General features: G+C 30.3%; 3 pseudogenes across 1 annotated transcript; 1 reads left to right on the top strand and 2 right to left on the bottom strand.

The window, feature by feature from the left end:
• Positions 1 to 404: 404 nt before the first annotated feature.
• Positions 405 to 1,971, bottom strand: LOC114191581 (putative aspartic proteinase GIP2 pseudogene; annotated as a pseudogene).
• Positions 1,972 to 5,583: 3,612 nt separating this feature from the next.
• LOC114190345 (PRA1 family protein D pseudogene) lies at positions 5,584 to 6,832 on the top strand (annotated as a pseudogene).
• Positions 6,833 to 8,749: 1,917 nt separating this feature from the next.
• Positions 8,750 to 12,276, bottom strand: LOC114190928 (E3 ubiquitin protein ligase DRIP1-like; annotated as a pseudogene). The gene is made up of 7 exons (XR_014996768.1): positions 12,080 to 12,276; positions 11,120 to 11,219; positions 10,312 to 10,702; positions 9,755 to 10,149; positions 9,622 to 9,672; positions 9,172 to 9,244; positions 8,750 to 9,072 (listed from the first exon to the last, which is right to left on the bottom strand). The product of XR_014996768.1 is annotated as an E3 ubiquitin protein ligase DRIP1-like (transcript).
• Positions 12,277 to 18,444: the final 6,168 nt, after the last annotated feature.

Genomic DNA, 18,444 nt, shown 5'->3' with positions numbered 1-18,444 from the left:
TTTGTTAGTTGACACACTATTGATATATTTCCCTTTTTTAATGGTTCAGTAGTTTCCTTGTGATAACACAAATCTAGAGCAAGAAAAATGATCTCGTGCCTTTCAATAAAAAACACTTGATGCTGAAAATCTTGTGAATGCTAGTTATGAGATTTTAGATTGGAGGAGTGTTGACATGAATGAAGCGTGTTATATATAACTGGGATTGGACTCGACTTAATCCAAAAGCTAGTTCATGTTTATTGCACAGTTAAGGTTATTAAACAACAATTTTTTTTTCTCTAGTTGTTCCAATGTGAGATTTTTCTCACTTCAAATCACAAACCGACACCATGTAACTTGTATCCAACAGTTAGCTATTTGATTGAAACAATCACCCATATAAGCTAAGTAATGATCACTGATTGTGAAACCTTACATTTTATAACAACGGTAATGATGTAGTAGAGATGAAAATGATGAAACAACGTGCTCTTTAAGGCAATTAAGTTTGGAGGCAAGATAACCTCACTTATTATTCATCACCTCGTCTAAACACACATTGATCTTAACCTACTACAATACAAATTTCTAAGTAGAAGAGGTAAAGTTAAAGTTGGCACAGTTGGTATGTTCCAAGAAGAGCGAGCTGAAGCCAAGCCTTGAGGTTGCTAAATCAAATTGTAGGAAGTTGTTCTCCAACTGATGTGCTCCAATGGTGATTGAAGTCATTGGGTGAGAACCACCCACCACAAATCCAACTTGGGCTGTACTTGGGCCTGATCCAGCATCCACAAAGCCCAAGCAAATTACATCATCTACCCGCACCATTGAGTTTGCACCGATGATGCTCCACACCACTTTCTCGTTCTGCAACACCAGATTTATGGTAGGCACAGCCGGGCCCATTCTCGTTGACCCAATGTCTTGGCTCGCAAAGCAAGTCCCAAATGGAGCCACCGGAGCAACAGTAGCGACTCCAACTGCTTTCACAAAGGCCTCAGACACAGCTTTGTAAATTGAGGTCTCCATCACAGTGTATGGATTAACGGTGCTAATCTTAGTCCCACCAACGCCATTTCTATCTATAGACAAAAGGGTCTTGTTCAAGGGGACATCTTTCTCAGAAATTCTTATAGATTTCACCCCAATGAAGTATTCAGCCGACGGTTCCCCCATGAAAGAGCTAGGAGCAGTGCTAACAGGGTTTGTGATCAGAGGGGTGAAAGTGAGAACCTTGGAGAGATCCTCGTTCAAATAACCAAAATTATAAGGGCCATCACCGAGAAACATAACACCATCTGTCATGGTGGAGGAACTCAAGCAAATGGCAAATTTTCTGGGGAAGCTGAAAGCTGAGGCAAATTGAGAAGGAAAGGAAACTTTAGTCCTGCCGAGACCAGCCATGCCTGTAACACCATTAGCAAGGCCTCTTTGGACAACATTTGATCCACATATAAAGAGAAACTTGGGCACAGAAACCACCCTCACAGGGTTGTTTCCATCAGTGGAATTGGTAGCAACAACATCAGCATGAATGTCACCGGATGTGGAGACCCCAGTTACGGTGTTGCTAGGAGAGCGACCGCAAATTTTCTCCCCACTGCAACTGTGCGACCCGAACAGTGAGCACTGAGCAGAGCCACAGCGGACAGGTTTAGAAGTGGATGAGACATAGCCCTTTTCACAGTTGACCCAAAAGTAACCACCACCAAGATCAACGGTTAGCTTCACCGGCACAAGTGGGGTTCTTTGTTCGATTCGGGTGACATACTGAGGAACAGAGGCCGAATCATCTTTGGTGACAGGAAGAACAAGTGCTTTTGGTCTGTAAGAGGTTCGAGCTATGGAGGAGGAGATGAACAACGTAAGAAAGGACAAAAATAAGAGTTTAGCAGAGGCTGCCATCGGAACAAGGCAAGCAAGGATGTATAGAAGAGACGTGAAGATAGAGATAAAAGGGAAACGTTTTAGTTATGTGAATATTAGGGAGAGGGATTGGTACCTACTTATATAGGTTTTTCATGTTTGACTTTTCTTCACTTTTGGATGAGTTTCAGAAAGTTGAGCACACAGATCTGTTAGTAAATAACGCGTGTCACTGTCAAAGGTGGCAACTGAGTTGATGCAATCGCAGACTCAGACATCTCCACAACTTCTTTCCTATGATGATATTGGGATTTGGATGCCTCTGGTAATAAGTTCACATCACCACACCGAAACTGTTGTATGAGATATAGGATGATTTAAATTTTAATACACAAATACTAAATTTGATCCTTAGTTAGATCAAGATGCATAGGTTTATATCTAAATAAGTTTATAAACAAAATTATTATGCATTTAAGTTTACGTGTAACATGTTTACTTTAGTTTTGTATACATTTTAGATATAAGCTACAGTCGGATGAAATTCAAATACTTGTATATACATGGGCTTTTCTGTAATTCGGGGTTCATTTTAACTCAAATTTGTGAAAAAGGGTCTTTCAATTTTTTTTTTTCGCAAAATAGGATCAAGTCTTCATGGGGAGGACATTAAAGGTGAAGTTGTCCTCCCCCTAACCGGTTTTTTTTTTTTTTTTTTAGAAAAGAGATGTCATCATGAACCAGTTCGGTTTATGCTTGATGACTTCACTTTTAAGGTTTTTTTTTATAACATTATGCAAACCGATTTTAATTACTTGTGTTGGGTTCAAGTTTCTATAATAAAAATGAAACCGGCTGGGGTGAGGACGACTTTACCTTTAATGTTACAAGACGACTTAACCCATTTTTAGAAAAAGAAAAATTCAACAAATCCTGTTTTACAGATTGATGGTCAAAACAATCCAGAAATAAAAAAATGCCTAAATACATGCTTCACTGATTTATAGTTTTATATCTTTGTTTTTATACTATATATTTTCAAGAAACACTGCTATAAATTCAAAGTCCTGGTATCTATTACTTTTTGTCTCTCCTGTTTTCCCATTATTCAATTTTGGGGCATTGTACACGTAAAATACAATTCAAGTTTTCTTTTGTCTAACATGAAGACAAAAAAAAAATCAAAAATGGAAGACTATTTTTTGTGCTTGACAGCTATTTGTTTTGATTTTGGAGCATGAGTGTATGGAGTCGTCGAAGAGTAACATATTTTGGGGAAATTAGATTCTGAGTATGGTAAGATGGATATTGAAAGTCCACATCAGATAATGGATAAGACAATCTTATGTATTATACAAATTATACGGAGTGTAAATTTTATTTTATTTGTTGATATCATGGAATTGAGTTAAGATTAAAATTTATTTCTTAACTTAATATTAAAGTTATGATTTAAAATTTATTATAGTGAAAATTAGATTGATTATTTCACTTGTTATTCATACTGTTATCAAATCATTTATTAGTGTCTAATCTCATGTATAAAATGTATATACTTCGGTGTAAGGTAAAATGTTAGAAATGTTATATCGATTAGAGATAAAACAATTTCATAATATATAAATGAGTATAAATCTTATATTATAAGTTAGTTTTGTGAAGTTAAAATAGATTTAAAGTTTACTTAAATGATAAAGATACAAGAGTTAGACCAAATTATGTGAGTTTATTTTAGTAGCGGTGGTAGAAATAAAATAAAAGGTGTAATCTTCTGGTTAGACATGAAATTGTTAGTGACTAGTTTAAGTTTTTATTGTCTACCATTAAGTTTCATTTTACTAATATAAGAGGGAATATAAAAGTAAAATTGTGAATAACTAAAATAAAAAAATTATGAATTATTTAAAAATTTACTTGTTTATCATTAAGTTTCATTCACTTTATCACCACATATAGACCTGTCAAAATGGATCATCTGACCTGGTCCATCATAAATCGGCAATTTAGTGAATAAATCCAATCCAACTTAGCGAATCTAAAAAAATCGAACGAGTCTCGACTTACCACAAATTTGTGGATTAAACGAGTTGACTCACTTAATAAAAAGAATTACAAATTTTTTCGTAAATCCTTAAAAAACTAAATTATAACTTTATTTAAAATATAAATGAAGTTAAGACATATTAAAGATTCATAATAGTTACATATGATGGAAACAAAATACTAAAACTCAAATAAAAGTGATATTAAATGAATAAATATAATTTTGATATATCATTGTACTTTTTAAATTTTTATTTTATACATTTATACACAATTATATTTGTTCCAAATATCTATATAAGTTGAAAATTATAATTCATTTTAATTGCTCTAACCCTCTAACCATACAAGAGTGATATAAGGATGAGACACGTGTCATCATGACAGTTAAGTGTTTATATTTATATATAATGAAAATCTGATTAATTAAAAGGCTTGTATACATGGTAAATCTTGATGAGTTAATTATTGAAAGCGTATAAGTCAATATTCAACATTTCAACTTTATACAGAGAAGACATTGGAAAACAAATTTAATTAATGTGTGGGTCTTTGTACAACTTTACCTGACAAAATTGATGTAGACACCTTTTACAGATTGCAATATCTAGAATTTGTTCACGGAATGCAACTAAAGAATTTAATCACATTTTTATGTAGCTAATGATATGCTAATAGCATTCCTCAATATCTGCAACGTAAGGACGTTTTTAAGAAAAAAAATCATCCAAGTCAATAAAATTTCCCTTTCAAAAAAAACTTAAAATAACAAACTAGTTAAACATGTCAAAATGAAGACCTATTTATTTTAATAAAAAAAAAACTTTTTCAAGAAATAATTACTAATAAAATGGCCTTATATCTCTAATGCTTTTGTTTGAAAAATAAAGAGCCGTGGAGTGCTTCACTTTTCTTATTTGTTAATGAGATTACATAACTAATTAAGTTTCGTGATTGCAAAATGCAAATGTACGTTAACAAATTTTCTTGGATTTGATAATACACCCCTAAATAATTATTAAAACTTATGACATATTATCTAAGTCTTTAAAAAATAAAATAAAATGCGAATATAATAAAGTGGGTATGTCAAAAAGATATAAAAAATATTTAAAAAATTTTGAAGCATAAATTTTAAAATAAAAATTTATTTTCAGAATTAAAATTAATTGTTATTTCTTTTGAAATATTTATTAAATTTGATTATATTATAAAATAATGTTTTCAAAATAATTATATATTTTGGAATACTAGTCTTGAAACCATAAATTTTGAAAGTTTTCCAAATATGGGTTGTTAATTATTTATTGGGTAGTTTTGTGTCTGAGATGGGCATGAACACGTGAAGCGGTGGAGCATGTCCTTTTTAACCGCCTCCTGCTCCAGAGCAGATTTCTGATAACTTGTGCCAGGCCGTCATTTTCTTCTGCGCTTCTCTCCATGTACTTTTGCTATCGCTTCAGGGATCCAACCAAATACTTTCAAATGCATTTTAAACGCTATGTAGGAATTTATTTATTTATTTATTTTCATCATTTTTAATATATTTATGAAAATATTTCTGGACAGTGTTAGTATTTCTTAAAAGAAAATATTATTAAACTATGACGGAAAAGGTGCAAGGAGAAAAATGAGGTGGAAGAAGCAATTACTTCTGGAGGTGGTTGTTGATAGTTAGTTGGGCCAAGAGGGCCCAATTGTAAGAGAAGGGAGTGAGAAAGAAACTTTGTCTTGGTAAAGAAACTTCGTCTTGGTTGGTTCCATCGACGACTCATTCACTACTCACTGGTCTCTCTTGATTCCAATTCAAAATCCAAATCCCCCAAACACACCGCAACTTTTCTTCTTCCTTCCAAATTCCATCAATCTGCTGCACACAACAATGTTGCTCTCTGCGGAAACACTCGCCAACATAAAGGAAGCAACTCAAAACGTTGCCTCCACGCGCCGCCCATGGCGCGTATTTCTTGACCTCTTCGCCCTCACCCTCCCGTCCTCCGTCTCCGAAGCCACCACACGCCTCGCCCACAACGTGACCTACTTCCTCTTCAACTACGCCGTCCTCCTCTTCCTCATCTTCCTCCTCACCCTCTTCCCCCACCCACTCCCTCTCCTCCTCTTCCTCCTCCTCTCCGCCGCCTGGTACTTCATCTACTTCTCCCGCGACGACTTCCCCCTCGCAATCCTCCCACTCGCGTTTCTCACCGTTGTCGCACTCCTCGCTACCGCCGCCTGGCTCAACCTTCTTCTTGCCGTCCTAATTGAGGCCCTGGTGGTTTTCCTGCACGGGGTGCTCCGGAGCACGGACGACCTTATCGGGGACGATCAAGATTCCCCCTACGGCCATATGCTTGGTGACACTCCCGCCTCTGGTGCCTATGTACCTGTTTGATTTCTCCTTTTCCATTTCTCAATTCTGATGTACAATTCACTAACAATCACCCATTATTCATGTATGCTACATTCATTGTATCAAATTTGCCTTGTCATTGGATGAAAGATCCCCGTAATTGGTGTGCTGCTGGGGATTTATCCTCGTTATCATAGGGTTTCTATACGACTTTGCCCTGTCATGTGCTAGGTTGAACTGAAAGCAAGCACAAATAATGCATCATCTGAGGACAATTTAAGTGTAGTTCTTGTAACTGTTTCTGCTACTAGTCTAGTTTTTCTTTTAAAACCCGCCAATTTTTATTGAAACACAGTACAGCAATACCTAACTTCTGCATCGAAGTGTTGGTAATCTTCAATTTCACTTGCATAATTGTGCCTGAATGATTTGCAGGTTTTTTGGTTGGAACCTAGGGTTTGTATGGATTTGCTTTTGCATTATAAAAGTCTCCTTCATTGTGTTAGAACTAGCTATCAACAATGGAACTGTATTTCGCCACAATTTGTAATCTCCATGAATGTATAAATGGGAATCCAAATGTCCTATAAACTGGTATTACTGTTGAGTGTGGGATATATTTCACCAAGCTTGTGTATAGCATTTGTTGACAGCATTTGCTATAGTTTATTGCACCCTTATTGTGAACTTGTTTCTTTATCAACCATAGTATGATGATGTTCTCAGAAGAGTTGTCCTGTGAATTAATTGCTTGCAAAATCAATTCTGCAAACTAGATATATCATGCGCTAGATCTTTGGTGTAAACTTTTTGTTGTGCACTTGCTACTTAACTTTCTGTTGTGCAGTTCTGCAAATTTTCTTATTCTACAGAAGTATTCCTCTGTTTTTACTTGCAAGTCTCGGACGAACTTTTGTCATGGGACAAGTTCGCTAAATTTCTACTTTTATCGAGTAGCCTGCAAAGTAAATAAAAATTTCAAAGAGGATGAACATTCAAATTCTCTTTGATGAATTTTAGGTTCTGCTCTTTTTCAGGAGAGAACAAAAATTGTATGTCTTCCATTTTGTTTTTATTCGGTAAGTTTGGAATTTAATTAATTAAAATTTCTCAAACGCTTGAATTCTCTGATTTTTTGCATGCAGCATATCTCTATTTGGAATAGTAGCATCGGTATAGACCTTGCATCTAGCCTATGTCATATTTTTTGGGTATGAAAAGTACTCCAAAAGTGTATTGTTGTAAACATTCTTTTATATCTCCCTTTTAAGCAACAGAATAAATGAATGCAACTATTGTTTACAATTATTATCCAAAAGTAACAAGACGCCAGTGTCACGTGCCTAATATCTGTTCTTCACTTGCGAGAATGAAGAATAGAAAGTTATAAAAGCAATTTTGTCTCAATATTGATTCCCTTTTAAGTTCTCTGCTTTCTTACTCCTAAATATTGCTGATATTCCTCTTTTGGAATTCTAGTGTGTCCTGGAAAAGGTTGTAAGTTAGATTTGAGAAATAAAAATGACCATGAATTTGTTTCAGAAATTTAAATGGTTACTGCTAAGAATATAATAATACAAACTAAATTGAACTTAAAATACTTTTTTTGAGTAGTCAGTTATTTAACATATGTTTTTACTCGAAATTAGTTGATATCTTTCATGTTTGAGTTGGTTGAACTGTTATGATAAAGGAAGACATAATTTTTTTCATTTTAAACTTCACTCTTAAATCACACTACTACGATTTTTCTCCTCTTGTTAACTCTGAACCATTGTTTAATCTTTTCACCCCCTAAATAATCTGTTTTTCTTGCACACCCTGACTTCTATATTATTCTTTTATATCCATCTCTCATGATCAATTAATCTAACTATCCATCACTTTTTTTTTTTTTTTTTCTGTGTCTTTCCCTCTTAGGGGATTTGTATGTATCCCGAGGAGTTTGAATAAATCATTTTTCATGAAAAAATTATTGGTTGCCAAACTAACAATATCGGTAAGTGGTAATAAAATAAATACAACATTTAATACTATAAATACAACATTTAATGATATAAATACAACATTTGATAAACATTTATTATTTTTCCCATCATATCATTATTTATACTTGTATTTTTTTTTTTCTATAACATAACTTGCGATATATTTTGTAAATCTACTGCTAAAAGCACAATCACATTCGCACCATCATCGAATGCCTGCGAGATCCGTATTGCATATTTTCTAAAAATTATTGTTTATTATTATTATTATTATTATTATTATTGTGCATTTATTTTCCCCTTAACTTTTTCACTACTTTTTTTTTCTTATCACATTATTTATCACATGTACTCTTTTTTTTCCTTCCATTATCTTTTTATCCATCTCTCTTTACTTCTATCAACACGCTAAAAGAATAGGATATACTTTGAAAAGGTTCATATTTTCTTGTGGATAGCCAAAGAAGCAATAACAAACACAAGAGAAATGAAAAATAAGTGAAACATATAAAAAGGATCATAACATAAAAAGAAAATCTAATTCCAATAAACAACAAAATCTATAGTAAACTCAAGGGTATAATGTATATACCGCAAATGTTCAATAAAAAAAGCTAGGTGCTTCTAATAGACATAAACATAATAAACATTCTCTAAGACCAAGGAGGGTAGTTTGAGGTGTTAAGCCTTTCGACCATACGAAAGAGCCATAATAAAATCCTTGGCTGAACTTCCAAAAGTTGTCACAATCTCATTCTTTGGCATTGCTCGCAACCACATGTCTACTAAGCTGTTCAGTTTCCATGAAGATAAAACAGGTTGCCCATATAATGAGATCTCCACCTGAAAGTGTAAACCAGAAAAACCAATTAGCTTCTGAAAAATAGCTATACATTGTTTCACTAAGGTGTAAGCTTCAGCAAAAAGAGACAACAAATTTACCTCATTTTCACTTGCAAGACCGAGCTTCTTCACCAGATACTTCTTTATATAGGAAACGGTCACATTGCCATCCCTGTAATGATTTAAAGATTTATTTGTGGAAGTTACCAGTTATACCATACCAGTTTGTGCTTGATAAGAAAGATAAATATAATCACAAAAATGTCTGAGAAACCAAAATTGACAATGTAGATGGATAAGGAATGAGAGTGATATCATATGGCACATATACAGAATCACACAAGAACTTATATGGATAAAGGGATGCCAGAGGAGGACAGTGAAAATATACTTTATAGCATATAAAAGTGAATATACAGAAACAGCTTTTTACCAATTCAACAGCAGCCAGATAAGCCATTATTCCAAGCATGGCATGGCAAGCTCATTCAAGCACTAAAAAACCAGCCAACAAAAAAACTCAACAGAAAATAGGAATATAGAACTCACTGGACCCGTAGGTAACACGAAGATAGTTGTGGCAGTGGTTCAAGTCCGTTACTGTATAAGAAAATTCAAAGGTTAGATATTCAAGAATTAATATGATTATGAATGTTAAATAGGCCATGAAACGTAATCTCACTTCTCTTCCGAAGCAAGTAAGCAGAACCAGATTGGACCAAACTCTCTGCTGCTTTCACTGTCGGAATCAGTTTCAGCTGCTGCTGGAAAGTTCAAGTCCTCCGAGAGTTTTGGCCTTCTTTCTTGGATGCTCGCAATAGGTTTCATTGATTCAGAGCTCGAAGGAATTGACTCGTTTTTCTTACCATCAGTTTTGTGACTACGGTTGTCGATTTCGACCATACCAACCTGAGGGTCATCGTCATTAGAGTGCACAGGTACTGAAGTCGCACCATTTTCTTGCATGGTGGAATTATTACGGGACTTGCGTTTTCTTCCAGCTCCCACCTTGCTTTTTACTGGCTCAAACATTTCAGCCTTTTCTTTCCTTAACTCAGTGTTTGGTTTTGAAGGATTCTGCATATCACAGGAAATAGTCATGTGCTAAAACATAAATGTGAAGTTAAGAGACAAAAGGTCAAAATAACATTAGCTTCCCTAAAAGGAGAGACACACTGAGGATTAAGAAAGAAGAACCTGATAAAGATTACATGATAAGAAAAAATGTGTAACCTTTACCGGAATTCTGATTTTGAGAGTTCCGCTGGAAGTTTCAACTCGAGGCTGATCACCCTCTGTCTTTTCTTTTCCTGAAGGTTGTGCAGGGCAGATAAATTTTATTCTTGCCGCAGCTTTCGCTCTTCTAGCGGATCCAATTGTAGCACCTTCTTCCCCAAATTCAGCCTCACCCTGCTTTTCATCTTCCTTTGCATCTTCCACTTTATCAGGTTTGGGAGATGAAAGATCTGCTTCTTTTCTAAAACCAGATTTGGATATTTCTCTATTGGGTTGTGATGACAAAACTAAATTCTTCTTTATTTTTTCTACCAATTTATCGGCAGGTTCCTCATCATTATAATCTTGAGGTGGGAAAATTTTGTCCCTCAAATCTTGCTTACGAGTATCTGACCTGTTCATCCCAAAACAGCATAGAAGTCAGGCAAAATGCAGGAAAACTCCGAGGACTAGGAGAAAAAGAAAACAACAAGATTTTCAACCATCAAATAGAAATAAGAGCAGGGAAAAAGAAGAAGCAAAATTGATCACATCAATTTTCTTTCTCAGTGCATGCATTGATTCAAACAATCAGATATCTCATTCACTAGTTACAAACAACCTTACTTTTTGGTAGATCCCTGTATGGTTGGTTCCACACTGAAGATCAAGTAATTTCATGGAAAATAAATTTGTTTTAACAATACAATCATATAGTGATGATTCAAATTACAACCCATGATTGAATGATGTGACACCAGCAACTGAAACAGAGAGAATATTAGAACAATCTGCCAGCACTATATGGAAGTACCATGTTCATTGTGACTACCTTAATTTGTCGAGTGGAGAACAACCCAAGTCTGTATTGCAAACCGGGCAATGATTTAATTTCTCATCTATTAACTTCTTTTCTATACATTCCCTGCAAACTGTTGAAAAACTCAAGAATTAGACTTGCAACTTGCATACAGATTTGGAAACAGAAATGTTTATGGAAAAGAAAAAACAATGAGTGGAGGTTTTTATGATAGATACTAGAGCATAGTTTCTAGCGGACCCTTCTAAATTTCTCAAAGAAGAATCATTTTTCAGATTACCAGATACAATGTGAATTTGCTGACTATTTAGAGAGATATATATTTGCTAATTTCACCGCTAAAAATTAGGCATACCTTGTTCCTTTACATGTAAACTTAGAAATAGTTAAGTCTATACATTTTAACTCAGTAATTTTTATAAAAATATATTTTTTTGAATCATCTGCATAAGAATATGATGTAAAACATACAGTATGCCATTTTGCCAGAACTCTATCCTTGATGCATGCGTTGACACCGGTCAGATTATCTATGGAGTTTTTTTTGGAAGTGTTCTCTATTATAAAATTAAAAATACAATCTATTAATACTTTAAAAATCTTTTTAATATATTTTAAAATTTCAAGATCCGTGACCGACCATCGATCTATTTTGAAGACACAGTAAATAAACATCACAGAAAAACCTAGCCGAAAATCAAAATTTTTGATTTAGATACGGCTAAAAAATTTACACTCAGTGTTTATACGAATTTGGATTCTCTGATGAGTTTTTCTGTCCTTTTCAATAAAGTCGCTTTATAAAAGCTGACCATAAATCAGAGAGATGAGACATTAGATCTCCCAAAAACATAAAAGGGAAAAAAAATACAAACAAAAACACAAGAAATTAGTTCACCAGCATAAAAAAAAATAAATTGAAAAAGCATAAGAGCACAGAGAAACAGGTAGAAGAGAAAAGGAAACACTTACAGCTATGACAGCATTCTGTTATAGTGGCTGCGTTTCTCAGCCATCTCTTGCACAAATAACATGTCACCGCTTCTGAGAGCTTCTTCAAGTTGACCTTCATGAGTTCCTTCGCCATTGCTATTGTCTTTATATCTATCGCCTCTGAGAATGACACACTCGTAAACAAACATACACAACAAAGAAAACACGACGAACACCTCCGTTATCACGTAACCAGCATGGTGCATGTCACTGAAAGAAGCAAAAAATGAAAACACGCCAGTTTTACATCATTCTCAACGAGAAACCGGCGACAAAATTAAGGAAAATAGATTCCAGTTCTAGAGAAAAAAAAAATAAAGGGTTTCAAGAATTGTGCATGATCCGAAGAAGAAGGCACGACTATGAGATGATTGACATACGTGGAGGAAAACAAAAAAGTGAGATCCTTGGAGTATCGTAGGTTGTCTTGCTCGATTTGTTCAATGGTGATGGTGGTTGGATTTATTTCTTGATGGCTGAAGATTTCTAATCGGTGGTGATATATGGTTTGATGTGTATGAGAGAAAGAGAGAGAGAGAGAGAGAGAGGGAATGTGTGTGCTCGAGAAAGAGAATAGAGAGAATGATGTTAGTGTGACAGAAGGGTTGTGTTATTGAGGGATCTGTTTTGAGGCACATATGATACAGTATAAATAGGATCAGAGACCAATCATCTCCCTCTTACACATGCTTCTATAGGGCAACTCTTATATTTTTGATTATATTCCTATCTAATCTATAACACATTTAAGATTTTTATTTTGAATAAGAATTAATATAATTAAGCTACTTATTTATATTAACCTAAACTCCTTTCAAACTATAATTAATCCCTATATATTAATGTGCCTCATTAATCTTAATTATTATTAATACATTTTAAGCTTTTTACTACTCTATTATAAATATATATTAAATCAACTATTTTGACTGCCTATTGGACTAACTGTTATGCATTTATTATAAAAGAAAAGAACACTAGAGAGAATATGATGCACACTACATAAATTATTTTGTGAAAAATACTGGAAGAGGTAAATTTTACAATAATTGATAAAGAGAGAATACTTTGTAAAAAAAAAAAATTGATGGTAAAGATATTTTGTGTGAAAAACAAAAATAATATGAATCCTTAATGTTTATCCTGACATTCCCTTCTCCTTCCCTCTTAACTACCAGACAAAGTGTAAACACCATTTATGAATAAAAATTAATTATACACAGACTCTAATTACTCCTATAACCACCATTTTTCAAAATAACAAAATAAAGAAAAGGAGAAAATGTGAGTGAAAAAATCTATTGCAGAAAAATGTTGTACAAGAAGCAAAGTTCCTAATACCTCTTTCTTTAGGTATTAAAATGGAGTACTGATATGTTTAGATGACTTAAAAAAAATCTATATTACAATCAAAATAATAATATTTAATTATATATATATATATATGTATATATATATTTTTTTTAATTTATAATTTTAATATATATTATTTTATTATTATAAAAAGTTATCAATTAGGTGTGTTCTTTTTAAGCATCTAATTGTTATTTTTCTAGTAATAATGACTGTGTGGCATATCACAAACTTATTATAAATTAGACAACATGTTTGCAAAGATTTTAGTTATATATTGATCATAGCCCAATAATTGAAACAGAGAGAAAAAATGTAATGCACAGTAAAAGATTCAATTAGAGAGAACCAAAAAATGAATTCCTAAATGTACTTTTAGGCATAAAACTAATTACAGAAGAAGGACACATCACAAACCTTTGTTTTATTCAAACCAACACACCTTGCAAGATTATCAACAGAACTGAGAATGAGAGAATGCCTATGATCCAAAATTCAAAATTCAATTAGATTGAAAATTTTATTTTATGAAGTGAACATAATAGTTTGAATGTGTAAATATGCCTTAAATAAACCACTAATCACTAAGCATATCTATTAAACTCTCACTTACTTTATATTATATATATATATATTATAAAAAAAGATATAAAAAATGTAAGATTATAAATTCAAAGAAATGACTTATAAAAAACACAAAAAAGATAAATTTAAAGATAATATATTCTGAATATAAATATAAAGATAATATATTCTAGATATGAATATAAAATAATATAATATACGCAAAGAAAATATTATTACTTTTGTATTTTTTTTTAATTTTATGCATGTTATTTTCTTGTCAATTTTTTTTTTAAACCATTTATGATGTGTGAACTTTTATTTTAAAACGTGGATCGAATCACCCGTAAATTGGATAATTATTCGGTCAAGAAACTTCAAACTTTACATGCAGTAATTTATAATTTATGATTATTTAGCATCAATTCCTCGAATTTCAAGGTTGATTCTTCTTTCTAAATATAGCTCGATAATAAGATAGATAGAGCAGTTACACGCGTAAAATTTATATTATAAGACTGTAACTGCACGTGCAAAGTTCATATTATAAGACCATAACTTCACGTGTAAAATTCATATTATAAGACCATAACTCCACGTGTAAAATTCATATTATAAGACTATAACTCCACGTGGTATTTTTGATTAAAGTTTTATTTTTTAATTGAAATATTACGACAAAGACTCCCCTTAGACGTCCTTTTCTTCATCTGTTTGGTCACTCACAGCTTGAATTTTATACTTCAAAAAGTATTAACTAATTTCCAGGTATTTCTAAGACAATAAATAAGTAACTTATTTAATAATGAGTGTTTACTAAATGAGATAATAAATTAGTTAATAAATATGAAAGTATAATTATATAAATTTTACTTAAAGAAAAGTTGTATTTTTAAAATAAAAATATTTCTATATAATTATAATTCCAGATTTTTTAATAAGTAAATTTATTAAAGTTATTATTTATTTTTTAAAAGTTGTATATATTTTTTATTTATATAGTTATTTTATTTAAATAAGTTGATCTAATGATTATCAACCAAATTTAGTTATTATGTGTTTTTTTAAAATTTAAATTACATTTATTACTTTAATTTATAATATTAATTTTATATATGTAAATGTATAAAAGATTACAAATTTATTCAACCTATAATAAAATAGTCCCATGTTAACTTTTATGTAACATTATCATAAGTATTTATATGTAAATAGATAATAATACATGCACATATTAAAATATAAGACAAAAAATATTCATAAGCTAAAATCTAATTATAATTTGTAATTTATAAATTGAAATTTTCTAAAACAAATTACCTTTAAAGTAATTATAAATATTTTTGTTTAATTAAATTTATAAATTAATGAAATGAGTTATTAACTATTTTACCGGATAGATTCTATATTTCTGATTGAAATGATGTTATTTTTCACTCAAATTTAAATAATCTATAGTGTTAATTATTAATTAAATGACTTTCAATCTCCCTTTTATTTTTTTACCATAACATTCATAATGAAATAATGATAACTGTGACTACTTTTTTTCTTTCAATTCTATGTTACTATACATCACATGCATGAAGCTTTATTAAATGTCACCAAAACCAAAACTCATTAAATTGATCATTATTAGTTTTTCTCATAATATCTTAACTACAGTTAATTAACAAATGTATTATAACATATTCTGATGACAGATAAAAATTGATTGAAACTATAACTACAGACTGTTTATATTTTTATAGTATTTAATGTTCAACTTCTTAAACTTAAATTTCATCTTTACATTAATTAGACTAATTAAATCTTTAGGGTATTATTCCTATTACTATTACTAATCATATGTTTCTTCTCTCAATACTTATCATCTTTGTCTTGTATTCTTCTCCATCCGTCCTTACTAGAAAATTTTCATATAATATTTTTACTATGCATTTAATAAATGATTCAACTGCTTATTTAAATTCTCATGTCATATACATTTAAATACAATATTCCAAAAATTTATTATAAAAACAAACAAATTAATTATATATATTAATGTAAATTAATATTTTATAATGTCATAATATAATTCATTTAAAATACATGATATTTTATTAATGTTTAAAATAAAGATTAAAATACTCTTTTGTTTCCATTTTTTTTATCTTATTCAACGTGGTCCCCTTTTTTTCTTTAATTAAGTCTCAATTTTTAAATTAGGTCATTTTTCTTAGATTTGTATAAATATGTAATGTGTATCAGTTTGTAGTATTTTTGTTTTTATTTGAGTTTTTTGTTCACATGTCATGTTTGTGAGTATCACGTGACAATATCATGTATTAGAGTGTGTTAGTGTCATTGCCTTGTATTTGATTCAATCCTTAAATTTATTTTTTATTAAATTTAATCTGAATTTTGTTTTAGAATTGAACAATATTATCAATATCTAAATTGAGATCAAATTTATTATTTGTATAAATGTTATTTTGATATAATATTTTGACTTGATGTAACAAAAACTAAACCACTGTATTTTATAAGTTTTTTCTAATTTTCTATTATTTGACTGTAGAAGTTCTTTTATTATTATATTCTTCTAAATTAATTATATGTATTAATATTTAATAATGACACTATTATGTATTTAATAATGACACTATTATATATTTAACAATTTTTTTTGTATTTAATGTTTATTTCATAATATATATATATATATATATATATATATATAATATTATGGTTAAATTATTCCTCTGATCTCTATTTTCATAGAAAAATATTAATTTGGTCCCTATTTTGAAAAATTTAATGTAATCAAGTTGTCTTTTCCGTTAGTATCGTACGATTAGAGAAGTGTCATGTGTCAGTTTGTGATTTTATTGAATTTTTAATTTTTTAAAAAAGTTAAAAATTTGTCACGTGTCAAGTTAACATTATGTCACGTGGCAATGACAGTGTGATGTTGCGGTGGCAGTGCCACATGTCATTGTCACGCTAGGTGTCATCTCCTCGGTCTCAATTTGTTTCTTATATTTTTATTTTGTTTCAATTTAATCTCATTTTTTAAAAAATATGAGCAAGTTTGTCTCTTTCCGAATTAAAACCAAATTTAATTTTTATATAAATGGTATATTTTTTAATTAAATTTGATATTTTTATTAAATAATTTTAACAAAATTAAGTTTATTTAAATTTATATTTTACATTGAACTTTATTTAAAATTGTTTTAAAGTTACTTATAGTAAGTAATGTTAATTAAAAAAAAAAATTAATTCCAACTAACAAATATGTTAAACTTGTTTATTAATTGCATCTCAAATAATTTATCAACTTTTTGAAGTCTTTTAAAACTTATATTTTACATTGAACTTTATTTGTTATGATATTTTATTACATCATACTTTAATATTATTTTTTATTTGAATTTATATTTTATATAATTGTATATTTTAAAAATGTGTAAAATTCAATAATTTTTATACAAATATTTGAGTTGGTTTAAAAATAACAAGATATCAATTCAAATGTAAAATATTAAATTAATTTTAAACAATTTTAAAAAATAAATTTAAATTTCTAAACCAATTAATTTTTTTTTAATTGTTTAATTTTAAACAATTAAAAAAATTCGAATGTAAAATATAAATTTAAATAAACTCAATTTTGTTAAAAATATATAATAAAAATATCAATTTGAATAAAAAATTCAATTATAATAAAAATATGAGTGTAATATATATATATTTGTTTTAATTTGGAAAAGAACAAAATTTTTCAATTTAAAAAAAATTAGAGCTAAATTTAGACAAAACAAAAATATAGGAACCAAATTAAGATGAGAAAATGACACATGGTGTGACAGTGACACGTGGCACTGTCACTGTCATTACCATGTGGCACAACATCAACTTTACACATGTCAATTTTTTTTTTTATTTTTTAAATAAAAAAATTTAAAAAAACTACGAAACTGTCATGTGACATTTCTTTAACGTGTCAGTACAATACTAATGGAAAAAATCTGATTGCATCAAAAATTTCAAAATAAAGACCAAATTGAGACAAATAAAAAAAAGAGTCCAAATTAATATTTTCTTATGAAAATGGAGATCAAAAACATAATTTAATCTAATATCATTTATAATATATTAATAGAAATAAAATATTTTTCTTTATTTTAATCTCTATATGTAAATTACAAACTTCATTACTATATTAATATTGTATTTTAACTTAGGGTTGAAAACTGATCACTAACATTCCTATCGATTTTTCAAATCTTTTATTATTTATAGTGAAAGTGTTTTATTCGATATCTCTCATCAATTTTATAAATTAAATGATATTTATAATGTCTCTTTTATTGATGATTTTAGATATTATGTCTCTTTTATTGATAATTTTACTTGTTTCACTTAGATCTATCTAATGA

This window comes from Vigna unguiculata, chromosome 7 (assembly GCF_037176805.1).
Source record: "Vigna unguiculata cultivar grain cowpea cultivar isolate G323 ecotype 2 chromosome 7, ASM3717680v1, whole genome shotgun sequence".
NCBI classification, from domain to species: Eukaryota; Viridiplantae; Streptophyta; class Magnoliopsida; order Fabales; family Fabaceae; genus Vigna; species Vigna unguiculata.
Note: the sequence above shows the minus strand (reverse complement) of the source record. Positions and strands in the feature narration are given on the sequence as shown.